The sequence below is a fragment of the Syngnathus leptorhynchus genome, unplaced genomic scaffold (assembly GCF_054491065.1).
Source record: "Syngnathus leptorhynchus isolate UIUO unplaced genomic scaffold, UIUO_Slep HiC_scaffold_25, whole genome shotgun sequence".
NCBI lineage: Eukaryota > Metazoa > Chordata > Actinopteri > Syngnathiformes > Syngnathidae > Syngnathus > Syngnathus leptorhynchus.
The window spans coordinates 598,162-616,428 of record NW_028231992.1 but is presented as its reverse complement, the minus strand read 5'-3'; positions in this window follow the sequence as shown (position 1 = coordinate 616,428).

Below are 18,267 nucleotides of genomic sequence, written 5' to 3'. Positions count from 1 at the left end.
TATGGAGCTCTGGAGGTATGGAGCTATGGAGCCCTGGAGCTCTGGAGGTATGGAGCTATGGTGCTATGGAGCTCTGAAGCCATGGAGCTCTGGTGCTATGGAGCTCTGGAGCTCTGGAGGTATGGAGCTCTGGAGGTATGGAGCTATGGAGCCCTGGAGCTCTGGAGGTATGGAGCTATGGTGCTATGGAGCTCTGAAGCCATGGAGCTCTGGTGCTATGGAGCTCTGGAGCTCTGGAGGTATGGAGCTCTGGAGGTATGGAGCTCTGGAGGTATGGAGCTATGGAGCCCTGGAGCTCTGGAGGTATGGAGCTATGGTGCTATGGAGCTCTGAAGCCATGGAGCTCTGGTGCTATGGAGCTCTGGAGGTATGGAGCTCTGGAGGTATGGAGCTCTGGAGGTATGGAGCTATGGAGCCCTGGAGCTCTGGAGGTATGGAGCTATGGTGCTATGGAGCTCTGAAGCCATGGAGCTCTGGTGCTATGGAGCTCTGGAGGTATGGAGCTCTGGAGGTATGGAGCTCTGGAGGTATGGAGCTATGGAGCCCTGGAGCTCTGGAGGTATGGAGCTATGGTGCTATGGAGCTCTGAAGCCATGGAGCTCTGGTGCTATGGAGCTATGGAGCTCTGGTGCTATGGAGCTATGGAGGTATGGAGCCACCAGCCAGCACCCTCCGTGGCTGGATCAATGGAAGTGTTTTAGGTACCAGGCAGCCAAAGGGCCGAGGCCTCACGCTCGACCACGCCGGCGCAGAGTTCCAGCCGCTCGGATAAGCTCTGTCACTCACCCGCCGCGCAGCCACCGGTAACGGGGAAATGTCGCCGCCTTGTGGACACGCCGTTGTAAATGAATGGGCTTTCGCACTTAGTGCAATTTTCGCCAACTCTCTGACTGGAGCTATGGAAGTATGGAGCTATGGAGCCACCAGCCACCCAGGCTGGAGCTATGGAGCTCTGGAGGTATGGAGCTCTGGTGCTATGGAAGTATGGAGCTATGGAGCTATGGAGCTATGGAGCTATGGAGCTCTGGAAGTATGGAGCTATGGAGCTCTGGAGGTATGGAGCTATGGAGCCCTGGAGCCCTGGAGCTATGGAGCCCTGGAGCTATGGAGCTATGGAGCCCTGGAGCTATGGAGCTATGGAGCCCTGGAGCTATGGAGCTATGGAGCTCTGGTGCTATGGAGCTATGGAGCTCTGGTGCTATGGAGCTATGGAGCTCTGGTGCTATGGAGCTATGGAGCTCTGGTGCTATGGAGCTATGGAGCTCTGGAAGTATGGAGCTATGGAGCTCTGGAGGTATGGAGCTATGGAGCTCTGGAGGTATGGAGCTATGGAGCCCTGGAGCTATGGAGCCCTGGAGCTATGGAAGTATGGAGCTCTGGTGCTATGGAGCTATGGAGCTCTGGTGCTATGGAGCTATGGAGCTCTGGAGCTATGGAGCTCTGGAGGTATGGAGCTATGGAGCTCTGGAGGTATGGAGCTATGGAGCTATGGAAGTATGGAGCTCTGGTGCTATGGAGCTATGGAGCTCTGGTGCTATGGAGCTATGGAGCTCTGGTGCTATGGAGCTATGGAGCTATGGAGCTCTGGAAGTATGGAGCTCTGGTGCTATGGAGCTATGGAGCTCTGGTGCTATGGAGCTATGGAGCTCTGGTGCTATGGAGCTATGGAGCTCTGGTGCTATGGAGCTCTGGTGCTATGGAGCTCTGGTGCTATGGAGCTATGGAGCTCTGGTGCTATGGAGCTATGGAGCTCTGGAGGTATGGAGCTCTGGAGGTATGGAGCTCTGGAGGTATGGAGCTTTGGAGCCCTGGAGCTCTGGAGGTATGGAGCTATGGTGCTATGGAGCTCTGAAGCCATGGAGCTCTGGTGCTATGGAGCTATGGAGCTCTGGTGCTATGGAGCTATGGAGGTATGGAGCCACCAGCCAGCACCCTCCGTGGCTGGATCAATGGAAGTGTTTTAGGTACCAGGCAGCCAAAGGGCCGAGGCCTCACGCTCGACCACGCCGGCGCAGAGTTCCAGCCGCTCGGATAAGCTCTGTCACTCACCCGCCGCGCAGCCACCGGTAACGGGGAAATGTCGCCGCCTTGTGGACACGCCGTTGTAAATGAATGGGCTTTCGCACTTAGTGCAATTTTCGCCAACTCTCTGACTTAGAGCTATGGAAGTATGGAGCTATGGAGCCACCAGCCACCCAGGCTGGAGCTCTGGAGCTCTGGAGGTATGGAGCTCTGGTGCTATGGAAGTATGGAGCTCTGGTGCTATGGAAGTATGGAGCTATGGAGGTATGGAAGTATGGAGCTATGGAAGTATGGAGCTATGGAGCTCTGGAAGTATGGAGCTATGGAGCTCTGGAGGTATGGAGCCCTGGAGCTATGGAGCCCTGGAGCTATGGAAGTATGGAGCTCTGGTGCTATGGAGCTATGGAGCTCTGGTGCTATGGAGCTATGGAGCTATGGAGCTCTGGAGCTATGGAGCTCTGGAGGTATGGAGCTATGGAGCTATGGAGCTCTGGAGGTATGGAGCTATGGAGCTATGGAAGTATGGAGCTCTGGTGCTATGGAGCTATGGAGCTCTGGTGCTATGGAGCTATGGAGCTCTGGTGCTATGGAGCTATGGAGCTATGGAGCTCTGGAAGTATGGAGCTCTGGTGCTATGGAGCTATGGAGCTCTGGTGCTATGGAGCTATGGAGCTCTGGTGCTATGGAGCTCTGGTGCTATGGAGCTCTGGTGCTATGGAGCTATGGAGCTCTGGTGCTATGGAGCTATGGAGCTCTGGAGGTATGGAGCTCTGGAGGTATGGAGCTCTGGAGGTATGGAGCTATGGAGCCCTGGAGCTCTGGAGGTATGGAGCTATGGTGCTATGGAGCTCTGAAGCCATGGAGCTCTGGTGCTATGGAGCTCTGGAGCTCTGGAGGTATGGAGCTCTGGAGGTATGGAGCTATGGAGCCCTGGAGCTCTGGAGGTATGGAGCTATGGTGCTATGGAGCTCTGAAGCCATGGAGCTCTGGTGCTATGGAGCTCTGGAGCTCTGGAGGTATGGAGCTCTGGAGGTATGGAGCTCTGGAGGTATGGAGCTATGGAGCCCTGGAGCTCTGGAGGTATGGAGCTATGGTGCTATGGAGCTCTGAAGCCATGGAGCTCTGGTGCTATGGAGCTCTGGAGGTATGGAGCTCTGGAGGTATGGAGCTCTGGAGGTATGGAGCTATGGAGCCCTGGAGCTCTGGAGGTATGGAGCTATGGTGCTATGGAGCTCTGAAGCCATGGAGCTCTGGTGCTATGGAGCTCTGGAGGTATGGAGCTCTGGAGGTATGGAGCTCTGGAGGTATGGAGCTATGGAGCCCTGGAGCTCTGGAGGTATGGAGCTATAGTGCTATGGAGCTCTGAAGCCATGGAGCTCTGGTGCTATGGAGCTCTGGAGGTATGGAGCTCTGGAGGTATGGAGCTCTGGAGGTATGGAGCTATGGAGCCCTGGAGCTCTGGAGGTATGGAGCTATGGTGCTATGGAGCTCTGAAGCCATGGTGCTCTGGTGCTATGGAGCTATGGAGCTCTGGTGCTATGGAGCTATGGAGGTATGGAGCCACCAGCCAGCACCCTCCGTGGCTGGATCAATGGAAGTGTTTTAGGTACCAGGCAGCCAAAGGGCCGAGGCCTCACGCTCGACCACGCCGGCGCAGAGTTCCAGCCGCTCGGATAAGCTCTGTCACTCACCCGCCGCGCAGCCACCGGTAACGGGGAAATGTCGCCGCCTTGTGGACACGCCGTTGTAAATGAATGGGCTTTCGGACTTAGTGCAATTTTCGCCAACTCTCTGACTTAGAGCTATGGAAGTATGGAGCTATGGAGCCACCAGCCACCCAGGCTGGAGCTCTGGAGCTCTGGAGGTATGGAGCTCTGGTGCTATGGAAGTATGGAGCTCTGGTGCTATGGAAGTATGGAGCTATGGAGGTATGGAAGTATGGAGCTATGGAAGTATGGAGCTATGGAGCTCTGGAAGTATGGAGCTATGGAGCTCTGGAGGTATGGAGCCCTGGAGCTATGGAGCCCTGGAGCTATGGAAGTATGGAGCTCTGGTGCTATGGAGCTTTGGAGCTCTGGTGCTATGGAGCTATGGAGCTATGGAGCTCTGGAGCTATGGAGCTCTGGAGGTATGGAGCTATGGAGCTATGGAGCTCTGGAGGTATGGAGCTATGGAGCTATGGAAGTATGGAGCTCTGGTGCTATGGAGCTATGGAGCTCTGGTGCTATGGAGCTATGGAGCTCTGGTGCTATGGAGCTATGGAGCTATGGAGCTCTGGAAGTATGGAGCTCTGGTGCTATGGAGCTATGGAGCTCTGGTGCTATGGAGCTATGGAGCTCTGGTGCTATGGAGCTCTGGTGCTATGGAGCTCTGGTGCTATGGAGCTATGGAGCTCTGGTGCTATGGAGCTATGGAGCTCTGGAGGTATGGAGCTCTGGAGGTATGGAGCTCTGGAGGTATGGAGCTATGGAGCCCTGGAGCTCTGGAGGTATGGAGCTATGGTGCTATGGAGCTCTGAAGCCATGGAGCTCTGGTGCTATGGAGCTCTGGAGCTCTGGAGGTATGGAGCTCTGGAGGTATGGAGCTATGGAGCCCTGGAGCTCTGGAGGTATGGAGCTATGGAGCTCTGAAGCCATGGAGCTCTGGTGCTATGGAGCTCTGGAGCTCTGGAGGTATGGAGCTCTGGAGGTATGGAGCTATGGAGCCCTGGAGCTCTGGAGGTATGGAGCTATGGTGCTATGGAGCTCTGAAGCCATGGAGCTCTGGTGCTATGGAGCTCTGGAGGTATGGAGCTCTGGAGGTATGGAGCTCTGGAGGTATGGAGCTATGGAGCCCTGGAGCTCTGGAGGTATGGAGCTATGGTGCTATGGAGCTCTGAAGCCATGGAGCTCTGGTGCTATGGAGCTCTGGAGGTATGGAGCTCTGGAGGTATGGAGCTCTGGAGGTATGGAGCTATGGAGCCCTGGAGCTCTGGAGGTATGGAGCTATGGTGCTATGGAGCTCTGAAGCCATGGAGCTCTGGTGCTATGGAGCTATGGAGCTCTGGTGCTATGGAGCTATGGAGGTATGGAGCCACCAGCCAGCACCCTCCGTGGCTGGATCAATGGAAGTGTTTTAGGTACCAGGCAGCCAAAGGGCCGAGGCCTCACGCTCGACCACGCCGGCGCAGAGTTCCAGCCGCTCGGATAAGCTCTGTCACTCACCCGCCGCGCAGCCACCGGTAACGGGGAAATGTCGCCGCCTGGCGGACACGCCGTTGTAAATGAATGGGCTTTCGCACTTAGTGCAATTTTCGCCAACTCTCTGACTTAGAGCTATGGAAGTATGGAGCTATGGAGCCACCAGCCACCCAGGCTGGAGCTATGGAGCTCTGGAGGTATGGAGCTCAGGTGCTATGGAAGTATGGAGCTATGGAGCTATGGAAGTATGGAGCTATGGAGCTATGGAGCTCTGGAAGTATGGAGCTATGGAGCTCTGGAGGTATGGAGCTATGGAGCCCTGGAGCCCTGGAGCTATGGAGCTCTGGTGCTATGGAGGTATGGAGCTCTGGAGGTATGGAGCTCTGGAGGTATGGAGCTATGGAGCTATGGAGCCCTGGAGCTATGGAGCTATGGAGCCCTGGAGCTATGGAGCTATGGAGCCCTGGAGCTATGGAGCTATGGAGCTCTGGTGCTATGGAGCTATGGAGCTCTGGTGCTATGGAGCTATGGAGCTCTGGTGCTATGGAGCTATGGAGCTCTGGTGCTATGGAGCTATGGAGCTCTGGAAGTATGGAGCTATGGAGCTCTGGAGGTATGGAGCTATGGAGCCCTGGAGCTATGGAGCCCTGGAGCTATGGAAGTATGGAGCTCTGGTGCTATGGAGCTATGGAGCTCTGGTGCTATGGAGCTATGGAGCTCTGGAGCTATGGAGCTCTGGAGGTATGGAGCTATGGAGCTATGGAGCTCTGGAGGTATGGAGCTATGGAGCTATGGAAGTATGGAGCTCTGGTGCTATGGAGCTATGGAGCTCTGGTGCTATGGAGCTATGGAGCTCTGGTGCTATGGAGCTATGGAGCTATGGAGCTCTGGAAGTATGGAGCTCTGGTGCTATGGAGCTATGGAGCTCTGGTGCTATGGAGCTATGGAGCTCTGGTGCTATGGAGCTATGGAGCTCTGGTGCTATGGAGCTCTGGTGCTATGGAGCTCTGGTGCTATGGAGCTATGGAGCTCTGGTGCTATGGAGCTATGGAGCTCTGGAGGTATGGAGCTCTGGAGGTATGGAGCTCTGGAGGTATGGAGCTTTGGAGCCCTGGAGCTCTGGAGGTATGGAGCTATGGTGCTATGGAGCTCTGAAGCCATGGAGCTCTGGTGCTATGGAGCTCTGGAGCTCTGGAGGTATGGAGCTCTGGAGGTATGGAGCTATGGAGCCCTGGAGCTCTGGAGGTATGGAGCTATGGTGCTATGGAGCTCTGAAGCCATGGAGCTCTGGTGCTATGGAGCTCTGGAGCTCTGGAGGTATGGAGCTCTGGAGGTATGGAGCTATGGAGCCCTGGAGCTCTGGAGGTATGGAGCTATGGTGCTATGGAGCTCTGAAGCCATGGAGCTCTGGTGCTATGGAGCTCTGGAGCTCTGGAGGTATGGAGCTCTGGAGGTATGGAGCTCTGGAGGTATGGAGCTATGGAGCCCTGGAGCTCTGGAGGTATGGAGCTATGGTGCTATGGAGCTCTGAAGCCATGGAGCTCTGGTGCTATGGAGCTCTGGAGGTATGGAGCTCTGGAGGTATGGAGCTCTGGAGGTATGGAGCTATGGAGCCCTGGAGCTCTGGAGGTATGGAGCTATGGTGCTATGGAGCTCTGAAGCCATGGAGCTCTGGTGCTATGGAGCTATGGAGCTCTGGTGCTATGGAGCTATGGAGGTATGGAGCCACCAGCCAGCACCCTCCGTGGCTGGATCAATGGAAGTGTTTTAGGTACCAGGCAGCCAAAGGGCCGAGGCCTCACGCTCGACCACGCCGGCGCAGAGTTCCAGCCGCTCGGATAAGCTCTGTCACTCACCCGCCGCGCAGCCACCGGTAACGGGGAAATGTCGCCGCCTTGTGGACACGCCGTTGTAAATGAATGGGCTTTCGCACTTAGTGCAATTTTCGCCAACTCTCTGACTTAGAGCTATGGAAGTATGGAGCTATGGAGCCACCAGCCACCCAGGCTGGAGCTCTGGAGCTCTGGAGGTATGGAGCTCTGGTGCTATGGAAGTATGGAGCTCTGGTGCTATGGAAGTATGGAGCTATGGAGGTATGGAAGTATGGAGCTATGGAAGTATGGAGCTATGGAGCTATGGAGCTCTGGAGGTATGGAGCCCTGGAGCTATGGAGCCCTGGAGCTATGGAAGTATGGAGCTCTGGTGCTATGGAGCTATGGAGCTCTGGTGCTATGGAGCTATGGAGCTATGGAGCTCTGGAGCTATGGAGCTCTGGAGGTATGCAGCTATGGAGCTATGGAGCTCTGGAGGTATGGAGCTATGGAGCTATGGAAGTATGGAGCTCTGGTGCTATGGAGCTATGGAGCTCTGGTGCTATGGAGCTATGGAGCTCTGGTGCTATGGAGCTATGGAGCTATGGAGCTCTGGAAGTATGGAGCTCTGGTGCTATGGAGCTATGGAGCTCTGGTGCTATGGAGCTATGGAGCTCTGGTGCTATGGAGCTATGGAGCTCTGGTGCTATGGAGCTCTGGTGCTATGGAGCTCTGGTGCTATGGAGCTATGGAGCTCTGGTGCTATGGAGCTATGGAGCTCTGGAGGTATGGAGCTCTGGAGGTATGGAGCTATGGAGCCCTGGAGCTCTGGAGGTATGGAGCTATGGTGCTATGGAGCTCTGAAGCCATGGAGCTCTGGTGCTATGGAGCTCTGGAGCTCTGGAGGTATGGAGCTCTGGAGGTATGGAGCTATGGAGCCCTGGAGCTCTGGAGGTATGGAGCTATGGAGCTCTGAAGCCATGGAGCTCTGGTGCTATGGAGCTCTGGAGCTCTGGAGGTATGGAGCTCTGGAGGTATGGAGCTCTGGAGGTATGGAGCTATGGAGCCCTGGAGCTCTGGAGGTATGGAGCTATGGTGCTATGGAGCTCTGAAGCCATGGAGCTCTGGTGCTATGGAGCTCTGGAGGTATGGAGCTCTGGAGGTATGGAGCTCTGGAGGTATGGAGCTATGGAGCCCTGGAGCTCTGGAGGTATGGAGCTATGGTGCTATGGAGCTCTGAAGCCATGGAGCTCTGGTGCTATGGAGCTCTGGAGGTATGGAGCTCTGGAGGTATGGAGCTCTGGAGGTATGGAGCTATGGAGCCCTGGAGCTCTGGAGGTATGGAGCTATGGTGCTATGGAGCTCTGAAGCCATGGAGCTCTGGTGCTATGGAGCTATGGAGCTCTGGTGCTATGGAGCTATGGAGGTATGGAGCCACCAGCCAGCACCCTCCGTGGCTGGATCAATGGAAGTGTTTTAGGTACCAGGCAGCCAAAGGGCCGAGGCCTCACGCTCGACCACGCCGGCGCAGAGTTCCAGCCGCTCGGATAAGCTCTGTCACTCACCCGCCGCGCAGCCACCGGTAACGGGGAAATGTCGCCGCCTGGCGGACACGCCGTTGTAAATGAATGGGCTTTCGCACTTAGTGCAATTTTCGCCAACTCTCTGACTTAGAGCTATGGAAGTATGGAGCTATGGAGCCACCAGCCACCCAGGCTGGAGCTATGGAGCTCTGGAGGTATGGAGCTCAGGTGCTATGGAAGTATGGAGCTATGGAGCTATGGAAGTATGGAGCTATGGAGCTCTGGAAGTATGGAGCTATGGAGCTCTGGAGGTATGGAGCTATGGAGCCCTGGAGCCCTGGAGCTATGGAGCTCTGGTGCTATGGAGGTATGGAGCTCTGGAGGTATGGAGCTCTGGAGGTATGGAGCTATGGAGCTATGGAGCCCTGGAGCTATGGAGCTATGGAGCCCTGGAGCTATGGAGCTATGGAGCCCTGGAGCTATGGAGCTATGGAGCTCTGGTGCTATGGAGCTATGGAGCTCTGGTGCTATGGAGCTATGGAGCTCTGGTGCTATGGAGCTATGGAGCTCTGGTGCTATGGAGCTATGGAGCTCTGGAAGTATGGAGCTATGGAGCTCTGGAGGTATGGAGCTATGGAGCCCTGGAGCTATGGAGCCCTGGAGCTATGGAAGTATGGAGCTCTGGTGCTATGGAGCTATGGAGCTCTGGTGCTATGGAGCTATGGAGCTCTGGAGCTCTGGAGCTATGGAGCTCTGGAGGTATGGAGCTATGGAGCTATGGAGCTCTGGAGGTATGGAGCTATGGAGCTATGGAAGTATGGAGCTCTGGTGCTATGGAGCTATGGAGCTCTGGTGCTATGGAGCTATGGAGCTCTGGTGCTATGGAGCTATGGAGCTATGGAGCTCTGGAAGTATGGAGCTCTGGTGCTATGGAGCTATGGAGCTCTGGTGCTATGGAGCTATGGAGCTCTGGTGCTATGGAGCTATGGAGCTCTGGTGCTATGGAGCTCTGGTGCTATGGAGCTCTGGTGCTATGGAGCTATGGAGCTCTGGTGCTATGGAGCTATGGAGCTCTGGAGGTATGGAGCTCTGGAGGTATGGAGCTCTGGAGGTATGGAGCTTTGGAGCCCTGGAGCTCTGGAGGTATGGAGCTATGGTGCTATGGAGCTCTGAAGCCATGGAGCTCTGGTGCTATGGAGCTCTGGAGCTCTGGAGGTATGGAGCTCTGGAGGTATGGAGCTATGGAGCCCTGGAGCTCTGGAGGTATGGAGCTATGGTGCTATGGAGCTCTGAAGCCATGGAGCTCTGGTGCTATGGAGCTCTGGAGCTCTGGAGGTATGGAGCTCTGGAGGTATGGAGCTATGGAGCCCTGGAGCTCTGGAGGTATGGAGCTATGGTGCTATGGAGCTCTGAAGCCATGGAGCTCTGGTGCTATGGAGCTCTGGAGCTCTGGAGGTATGGAGCTCTGGAGGTATGGAGCTCTGGAGGTATGGAGCTATGGAGCCCTGGAGCTCTGGAGGTATGGAGCTATGGTGCTATGGAGCTCTGAAGCCATGGAGCTCTGGTGCTATGGAGCTCTGGAGGTATGGAGCTCTGGAGGTATGGAGCTCTGGAGGTATGGAGCTATGGAGCCCTGGAGCTCTGGAGGTATGGAGCTATGGTGCTATGGAGCTCTGAAGCCATGGAGCTCTGGTGCTATGGAGCTATGGAGCTCTGGTGCTATGGAGCTATGGAGGTATGGAGCCACCAGCCAGCACCCTCCGTGGCTGGATCAATGGAAGTGTTTTAGGTACCAGGCAGCCAAAGGGCCGAGGCCTCACGCTCGACCACGCCGGCGCAGAGTTCCAGCCGCTCGGATAAGCTCTGTCACTCACCCGCCGCGCAGCCACCGGTAACGGGGAAATGTCGCCGCCTTGTGGACACGCCGTTGTAAATGAATGGGCTTTCGCACTTAGTGCAATTTTCGCCAACTCTCTGACTTAGAGCTATGGAAGTATGGAGCTATGGAGCCACCAGCCACCCAGGCTGGAGCTCTGGAGCTCTGGAGGTATGGAGCTCTGGTGCTATGGAAGTATGGAGCTCTGGTGCTATGGAAGTATGGAGCTATGGAGGTATGGAAGTATGGAGCTATGGAAGTATGGAGCTATGGAGCTCTGGAAGTATGGAGCTATGGAGCTCTGGAGGTATGGAGCCCTGGAGCTATGGAGCCCTGGAGCTATGGAAGTATGGAGCTCTGGTGCTATGGAGCTATGGAGCTCTGGTGCTATGGAGCTATGGAGCTATGGAGCTCTGGAGCTATGGAGCTCTGGAGGTATGGAGCTATGGAGCTATGGAGCTCTGGAGGTATGGAGCTATGGAGCTATGGAAGTATGGAGCTCTGGTGCTATGGAGCTATGGAGCTCTGGTGCTATGGAGCTATGGAGCTCTGGTGCTATGGAGCTATGGAGCTATGGAGCTCTGGAAGTATGGAGCTCTGGTGCTATGGAGCTATGGAGCTCTGGTGCTATGGAGCTATGGAGCTCTGGTGCTATGGAGCTCTGGTGCTATGGAGCTCTGGTGCTATGGAGCTATGGAGCTCTGGTGCTATGGAGCTCTGGAGGTATGGAGCTCTGGAGGTATGGAGCTCTGGAGGTATGGAGCTATGGAGCCCTGGAGCTCTGGAGGTATGGAGCTATGGTGCTATGGAGCTCTGAAGCCATGGAGCTCTGGTGCTATGGAGCTATGGAGCTCTGGTGCTATGGAGCTATGGAGCTATGGAGCTCTGGAAGTATGGAGCTCTGGTGCTATGGAGCTATGGAGCTCTGGTGCTATGGAGCTATGGAGCTCTGGTGCTATGGAGCTATGGAGCTCTGGTGCTATGGAGCTCTGGTGCTATGGAGCTCTGGTGCTATGGAGCTATGGAGCTCTGGTGCTATGGAGCTATGGAGCTCTGGAGGTATGGAGCTCCGGAGGTATGGAGCTCTGGAGGTATGGAGCTATGGAGCCCTGGAGCTCTGGAGGTATGGAGCTATGGTGCTATGGAGCTCTGAAGCCATGGAGCTCTGGTGCTATGGAGCTCTGGAGCTCTGGAGGTATGGAGCTCTGGAGGTATGGAGCTATGGAGCCCTGGAGCTCTGGAGGTATGGAGCTATGGTGCTATGGAGCTCTGAAGCCATGGAGCTCTGGTGCTATGGAGCTCTGAAGCCATGGAGCTCTGGTGCTATGGAGCTCTGGAGGTATGGAGCTCTGGAGGTATGGAGCTCTGGAGGTATGGAGCTATGGAGCCCTGGAGCTCTGGAGGTATGGAGCTATGGTGCTATGGAGCTCTGAAGCCATGGAGCTCTGGTGCTATGGAGCTATGGAGCTCTGGTGCTATGGAGCTATGGAGGTATGGAGCCACCAGCCAGCACCCTCCGTGGCTGGATCAATGGAAGTGTTTTAGGTACCAGGCAGCCAAAGGGCCGAGGCCTCACGCTCGACCACGCCGGCGCAGAGTTCCAGCCGCTCGGATAAGCTCTGTCACTCACCCGCCGCGCAGCCACCGGTAACGGGGAAATGTCGCCGCCTGGAGCTATGGAGCCCTGGAGCCCTGGAGCTATGGAGCTCTGGTGCTATGGAGGTATGGAGCTCTGGAGGTATGGAGCTATGGAGCTATGGAGCCCTGGAGCTATGGAGCTATGGAGCCCTGGAGCTATGGAGCTATGGAGCCCTGGAGCTATGGAGCTATGGAGCTCTGGTGCTATGGAGCTATGGAGCTCTGGTGCTATGGAGCTATGGAGCTCTGGTGCTATGGAGCTATGGAGCTCTGGTGCTATGGAGCTATGGAGCTCTGGAAGTATGGAGCTATGGAGCTCTGGAGGTATGGAGCTATGGAGCCCTGGAGCTATGGAGCCCTGGAGCTATGGAAGTATGGAGCTCTGGTGCTATGGAGCTATGGAGCTCTGGTGCTATGGAGCTATGGAGCTCTGGAGCTCTGGAGCTATGGAGCTCTGGAGGTATGGAGCTATGGAGCTATGGAGCTCTGGAGGTATGGAGCTATGGAGCTATGGAAGTATGGAGCTCTGGTGCTATGGAGCTATGGAGCTCTGGTGCTATGGAGCTATGGAGCTCTGGTGCTATGGAGCTATGGAGCTATGGAGCTCTGGAAGTATGGAGCTCTGGTGCTATGGAGCTATGGAGCTCTGGTGCTATGGAGCTATGGAGCTCTGGTGCTATGGAGCTATGGAGCTCTGGTGCTATGGAGCTCTGGTGCTATGGAGCTCTGGTGCTATGGAGCTATGGAGCTCTGGTGCTATGGAGCTATGGAGCTCTGGAGGTATGGAGCTCTGGAGGTATGGAGCTCTGGAGGTATGGAGCTTTGGAGCCCTGGAGCTCTGGAGGTATGGAGCTATGGTGCTATGGAGCTCTGAAGCCATGGAGCTCTGGTGCTATGGAGCTCTGGAGCTCTGGAGGTATGGAGCTCTGGAGGTATGGAGCTATGGAGCCCTGGAGCTCTGGAGGTATGGAGCTATGGTGCTATGGAGCTCTGAAGCCATGGAGCTCTGGTGCTATGGAGCTCTGGAGCTCTGGAGGTATGGAGCTCTGGAGGTATGGAGCTATGGAGCCCTGGAGCTCTGGAGGTATGGAGCTATGGTGCTATGGAGCTCTGAAGCCATGGAGCTCTGGTGCTATGGAGCTCTGGAGCTCTGGAGGTATGGAGCTCTGGAGGTATGGAGCTCTGGAGGTATGGAGCTATGGAGCCCTGGAGCTCTGGAGGTATGGAGCTATGGTGCTATGGAGCTCTGAAGCCATGGAGCTCTGGTGCTATGGAGCTCTGGAGGTATGGAGCTCTGGAGGTATGGAGCTCTGGAGGTATGGAGCTATGGAGCCCTGGAGCTCTGGAGGTATGGAGCTATGGTGCTATGGAGCTCTGAAGCCATGGAGCTCTGGTGCTATGGAGCTATGGAGCTCTGGTGCTATGGAGCTATGGAGGTATGGAGCCACCAGCCAGCACCCTCCGTGGCTGGATCAATGGAAGTGTTTTAGGTACCAGGCAGCCAAAGGGCCGAGGCCTCACGCTCGACCACGCCGGCGCAGAGTTCCAGCCGCTCGGATAAGCTCTGTCACTCACCCGCCGCGCAGCCACCGGTAACGGGGAAATGTCGCCGCCTTGTGGACACGCCGTTGTAAATGAATGGGCTTTCGCACTTAGTGCAATTTTCGCCAACTCTCTGACTTAGAGCTATGGAAGTATGGAGCTATGGAGCCACCAGCCACCCAGGCTGGAGCTCTGGAGCTCTGGAGGTATGGAGCTCTGGTGCTATGGAAGTATGGAGCTCTGGTGCTATGGAAGTATGGAGCTATGGAGGTATGGAAGTATGGAGCTATGGAAGTATGGAGCTATGGAGCTCTGGAAGTATGGAGCTATGGAGCTCTGGAGGTATGGAGCCCTGGAGCTATGGAGCCCTGGAGCTATGGAAGTATGGAGCTCTGGTGCTATGGAGCTATGGAGCTCTGGTGCTATGGAGCTATGGAGCTATGGAGCTCTGGAGCTATGGAGCTCTGGAGGTATGGAGCTATGGAGCTATGGAGCTCTGGAGGTATGGAGCTATGGAGCTATGGAAGTATGGAGCTCTGGTGCTATGGAGCTATGGAGCTCTGGTGCTATGGAGCTATGGAGCTCTGGTGCTATGGAGCTATGGAGCTATGGAGCTCTGGAAGTATGGAGCTCTGGTGCTATGGAGCTATGGAGCTCTGGTGCTATGGAGCTATGGAGCTCTGGTGCTATGGAGCTCTGGTGCTATGGAGCTCTGGTGCTATGGAGCTATGGAGCTCTGGTGCTATGGAGCTCTGGAGGTATGGAGCTCTGGAGGTATGGAGCTCTGGAGGTATGGAGCTATGGAGCCCTGGAGCTCTGGAGGTATGGAGCTATGGTGCTATGGAGCTCTGAAGCCATGGAGCTCTGGTGCTATGGAGCTATGGAGCTCTGGTGCTATGGAGCTATGGAGCTATGGAGCTCTGGAAGTATGGAGCTCTGGTGCTATGGAGCTATGGAGCTCTGGTGCTATGGAGCTATGGAGCTCTGGTGCTATGGAGCTATGGAGCTCTGGTGCTATGGAGCTCTGGTGCTATGGAGCTCTGGTGCTATGGAGCTATGGAGCTCTGGTGCTATGGAGCTATGGAGCTCTGGAGGTATGGAGCTCTGGAGGTATGGAGCTCTGGAGGTATGGAGCTATGGAGCCCTGGAGCTCTGGAGGTATGGAGCTATGGTGCTATGGAGCTCTGAAGCCATGGAGCTCTGGTGCTATGGAGCTCTGGAGCTCTGGAGGTATGGAGCTCTGGAGGTATGGAGCTATGGAGCCCTGGAGCTCTGGAGGTATGGAGCTATGGAGCTCTGAAGCCATGGAGCTCTGGTGCTATGGAGCTCTGGAGCTCTGGAGGTATGGAGCTCTGGAGGTATGGAGCTCTGGAGGTATGGAGCTATGGAGCCCTGGAGCTCTGGAGGTATGGAGCTATGGTGCTATGGAGCTCTGAAGCCATGGAGCTCTGGTGCTATGGAGCTCTGGAGGTATGGAGCTCTGGAGGTATGGAGCTCTGGAGGTATGGAGCTATGGAGCCCTGGAGCTCTGGAGGTATGGAGCTATGGTGCTATGGAGCTCTGAAGCCATGGAGCTCTGGTGCTATGGAGCTCTGGAGGTATGGAGCTCTGGAGGTATGGAGCTCTGGAGGTATGGAGCTATGGAGCCCTGGAGCTCTGGAGGTATGGAGCTATGGTGCTATGGAGCTCTGAAGCCATGGAGCTCTGGTGCTATGGAGCTATGGAGCTCTGGTGCTATGGAGCTATGGAGGTATGGAGCCACCAGCCAGCACCCTCCGTGGCTGGATCAATGGAAGTGTTTTAGGTACCAGGCAGCCAAAGGGCCGAGGCCTCACGCTCGACCACGCCGGCGCAGAGTTCCAGCCGCTCGGATAAGCTCTGTCACTCACCCGCCGCGCAGCCACCGGTAACGGGGAAATGTCGCCGCCTGGCGGACACGCCGTTGTAAATGAATGGGCTTTCGCACTTAGTGCAATTTTCGCCAACTCTCTGACTTAGAGCTATGGAAGTATGGAGCTATGGAGCCACCAGCCACCCAGGCTGGAGCTATGGAGCTCTGGAGGTATGGAGCTCAGGTGCTATGGAAGTATGGAGCTATGGAGCTATGGAAGTATGGAGCTATGGAGCTATGGAGCTCTGGAAGTATGGAGCTATGGAGCTCTGGAGGTATGGAGCTATGGAGCCCTGGAGCCCTGGAGCTATGGAGCTCTGGTGCTATGGAGGTATGGAGCTCTGGAGGTATGGAGCTCTGGAGGTATGGAGCTATGGAGCTATGGAGCCATGGAGCTATGGAGCTATGGAGCCCTGGAGCTATGGAGCTATGGAGCCCTGGAGCTATGGAGCTATGGAGCTCTGGTGCTATGGAGCTATGGAGCTCTGGTGCTATGGAGCTATGGAGCTCTGGTGCTATGGAGCTATGGAGCTCTGGTGCTATGGAGCTATGGAGCTCTGGAAGTATGGAGCTATGGAGCTCTGGAGGTATGGAGCTATGGAGCCCTGGAGCTATGGAGCCCTGGAGCTATGGAAGTATGGAGCTCTGGTGCTATGGAGCTATGGAGCTCTGGTGCTATGGAGCTATGGAGCTCTGGAGCTATGGAGCTCTGGAGGTATGGAGCTATGGAGCTATGGAGCTCTGGAGGTATGGAGCTATGGAGCTATGGAAGTATGGAGCTCTGGTGCTATGGAGCTATGGAGCTCTGGTGCTATGGAGCTATGGAGCTCTGGTGCTATGGAGCTATGGAGCTATGGAGCTCTGGAAGTATGGAGCTCTGGTGCTATGGAGCTATGGAGCTCTGGTGCTATGGAGCTATGGAGCTCTGGTGCTATGGAGCTATGGAGCTCTGGTGCTATGGAGCTCTGGTGCTATGGAGCTCTGGTGCTATGGAGCTATGGAGCTCTGGTGCTATGGAGCTATGGAGCTCTGGAGGTATGGAGCTCTGGAGGTATGGAGCTCTGGAGGTATGGAGCTTTGGAGCCCTGGAGCTCTGGAGGTATGGAGCTATGGTGCTATGGAGCTCTGAAGCCATGGAGCTCTGGTGCTATGGAGCTCTGGAGCTCTGGAGGTATGGAGCTCTGGAGGTATGGAGCTATGGAGCCCTGGAGCTCTGGAGGTATGGAGCTATGGTGCTATGGAGCTCTGAAGCCATGGAGCTCTGGTGCTATGGAGCTCTGGAGCTCTGGAGGTATGGAGCTCTGGAGGTATGGAGCTATGGAGCCCTGGAGCTCTGGAGGTATGGAGCTATGGTGCTATGGAGCTCTGAAGCCATGGAGCTCTGGTGCTATGGAGCTCTGGAGCTCTGGAGGTATGGAGCTCTGGAGGTATGGAGCTCTGGAGGTATGGAGCTATGGAGCCCTGGAGCTCTGGAGGTATGGAGCTATGGTGCTATGGAGCTCTGAAGCCATGGAGCTCTGGTGCTATGGAGCTCTGGAGGTATGGAGCTCTGGAGGTATGGAGCTCTGGAGGTATGGAGCTATGGAGCCCTGGAGCTCTGGAGGTATGGAGCTATGGTGCTATGGAGCTCTGAAGCCATGGAGCTCTGGTGCTATGGAGCTCTGGAGGTATGGAGCTCTGGAGGTATGGAGCTCTGGAGGTATGGAGCTATGGAGCCCTGGAGCTCTGGAGGTATGGAGCTATGGTGCTATGGAGCTCTGAAGCCATGGAGCTCTGGTGCTATGGAGCTCTGGAGGTATGGAGCTCTGGAGGTATGGAGCTCTGGAGGTATGGAGCTATGGAGCCCTGGAGCTCTGGAGGTATGGAGCTATGGTGCTATGGAGCTCTGAAGCCATGGAGCTCTGGTGCTATGGAGCTATGGAGCTCTGGTGCTATGGAGCTATGGAGGTATGGAGCCACCAGCCAGCACCCTCCGTGGCTGGATCAATGGAAGTGTTTTAGGTACCGAGGCCTCACGCTCGACCACGCCGGCGCAGAGTTCCAGCCGCTCGGATAAGCTCTGTCACTCACCCGCCGCGCAGCCACCGGTAACGGGGAAATGTCGCCGCCTTGTGGACACGCCGTTGTAAATGAATGGGCTTTCGCACTTAGTGCAATTTTCGCCAACTCTCTGACTTAGAGCTATGGAAGTATGGAGCTATGGAGCCACCAGCCACCCAGGCTGGAGCTCTGGAGCTCTGGAGGTATGGAGCTCTGGTGCTATGGAAGTATGGAGCTCTGGTGCTATGGAAGTATGGAGCTATGGAGGTATGGAAGTATGGAGCTATGGAAGTATGGAGCTATGGAGCTCTGGAAGTATGGAGCTATGGAGCTCTGGAGGTATGGAGCCCTGGAGCTATGGAGCCCTGGAGCTATGGAAGTATGGAGCTCTGGTGCTATGGAGCTATGGAGCTCTGGTGCTATGGAGCTATGGAGCTATGGAGCTCTGGAGCTATGGAGCTCTGGAGGTATGGAGCTATGGAGCTATGGAGCTCTGGAGGTATGGAGCTATGGAGCTATGGAAGTATGGAGCTCTGGTGCTATGGAGCTATGGAGCTCTGGTGCTATGGAGCTATGGAGCTCTGGTGCTATGGAGCTATGGAGCTATGGAGCTCTGGAAGTATGGAGCTCTGGTGCTATGGAGCTATGGAGCTCTGGTGCTATGGAGCTATGGAGCTCTGGTGCTATGGAGCTCTGGTGCTATGGAGCTCTGGTGCTATGGAGCTATGGAGCTCTGGTGCTATGG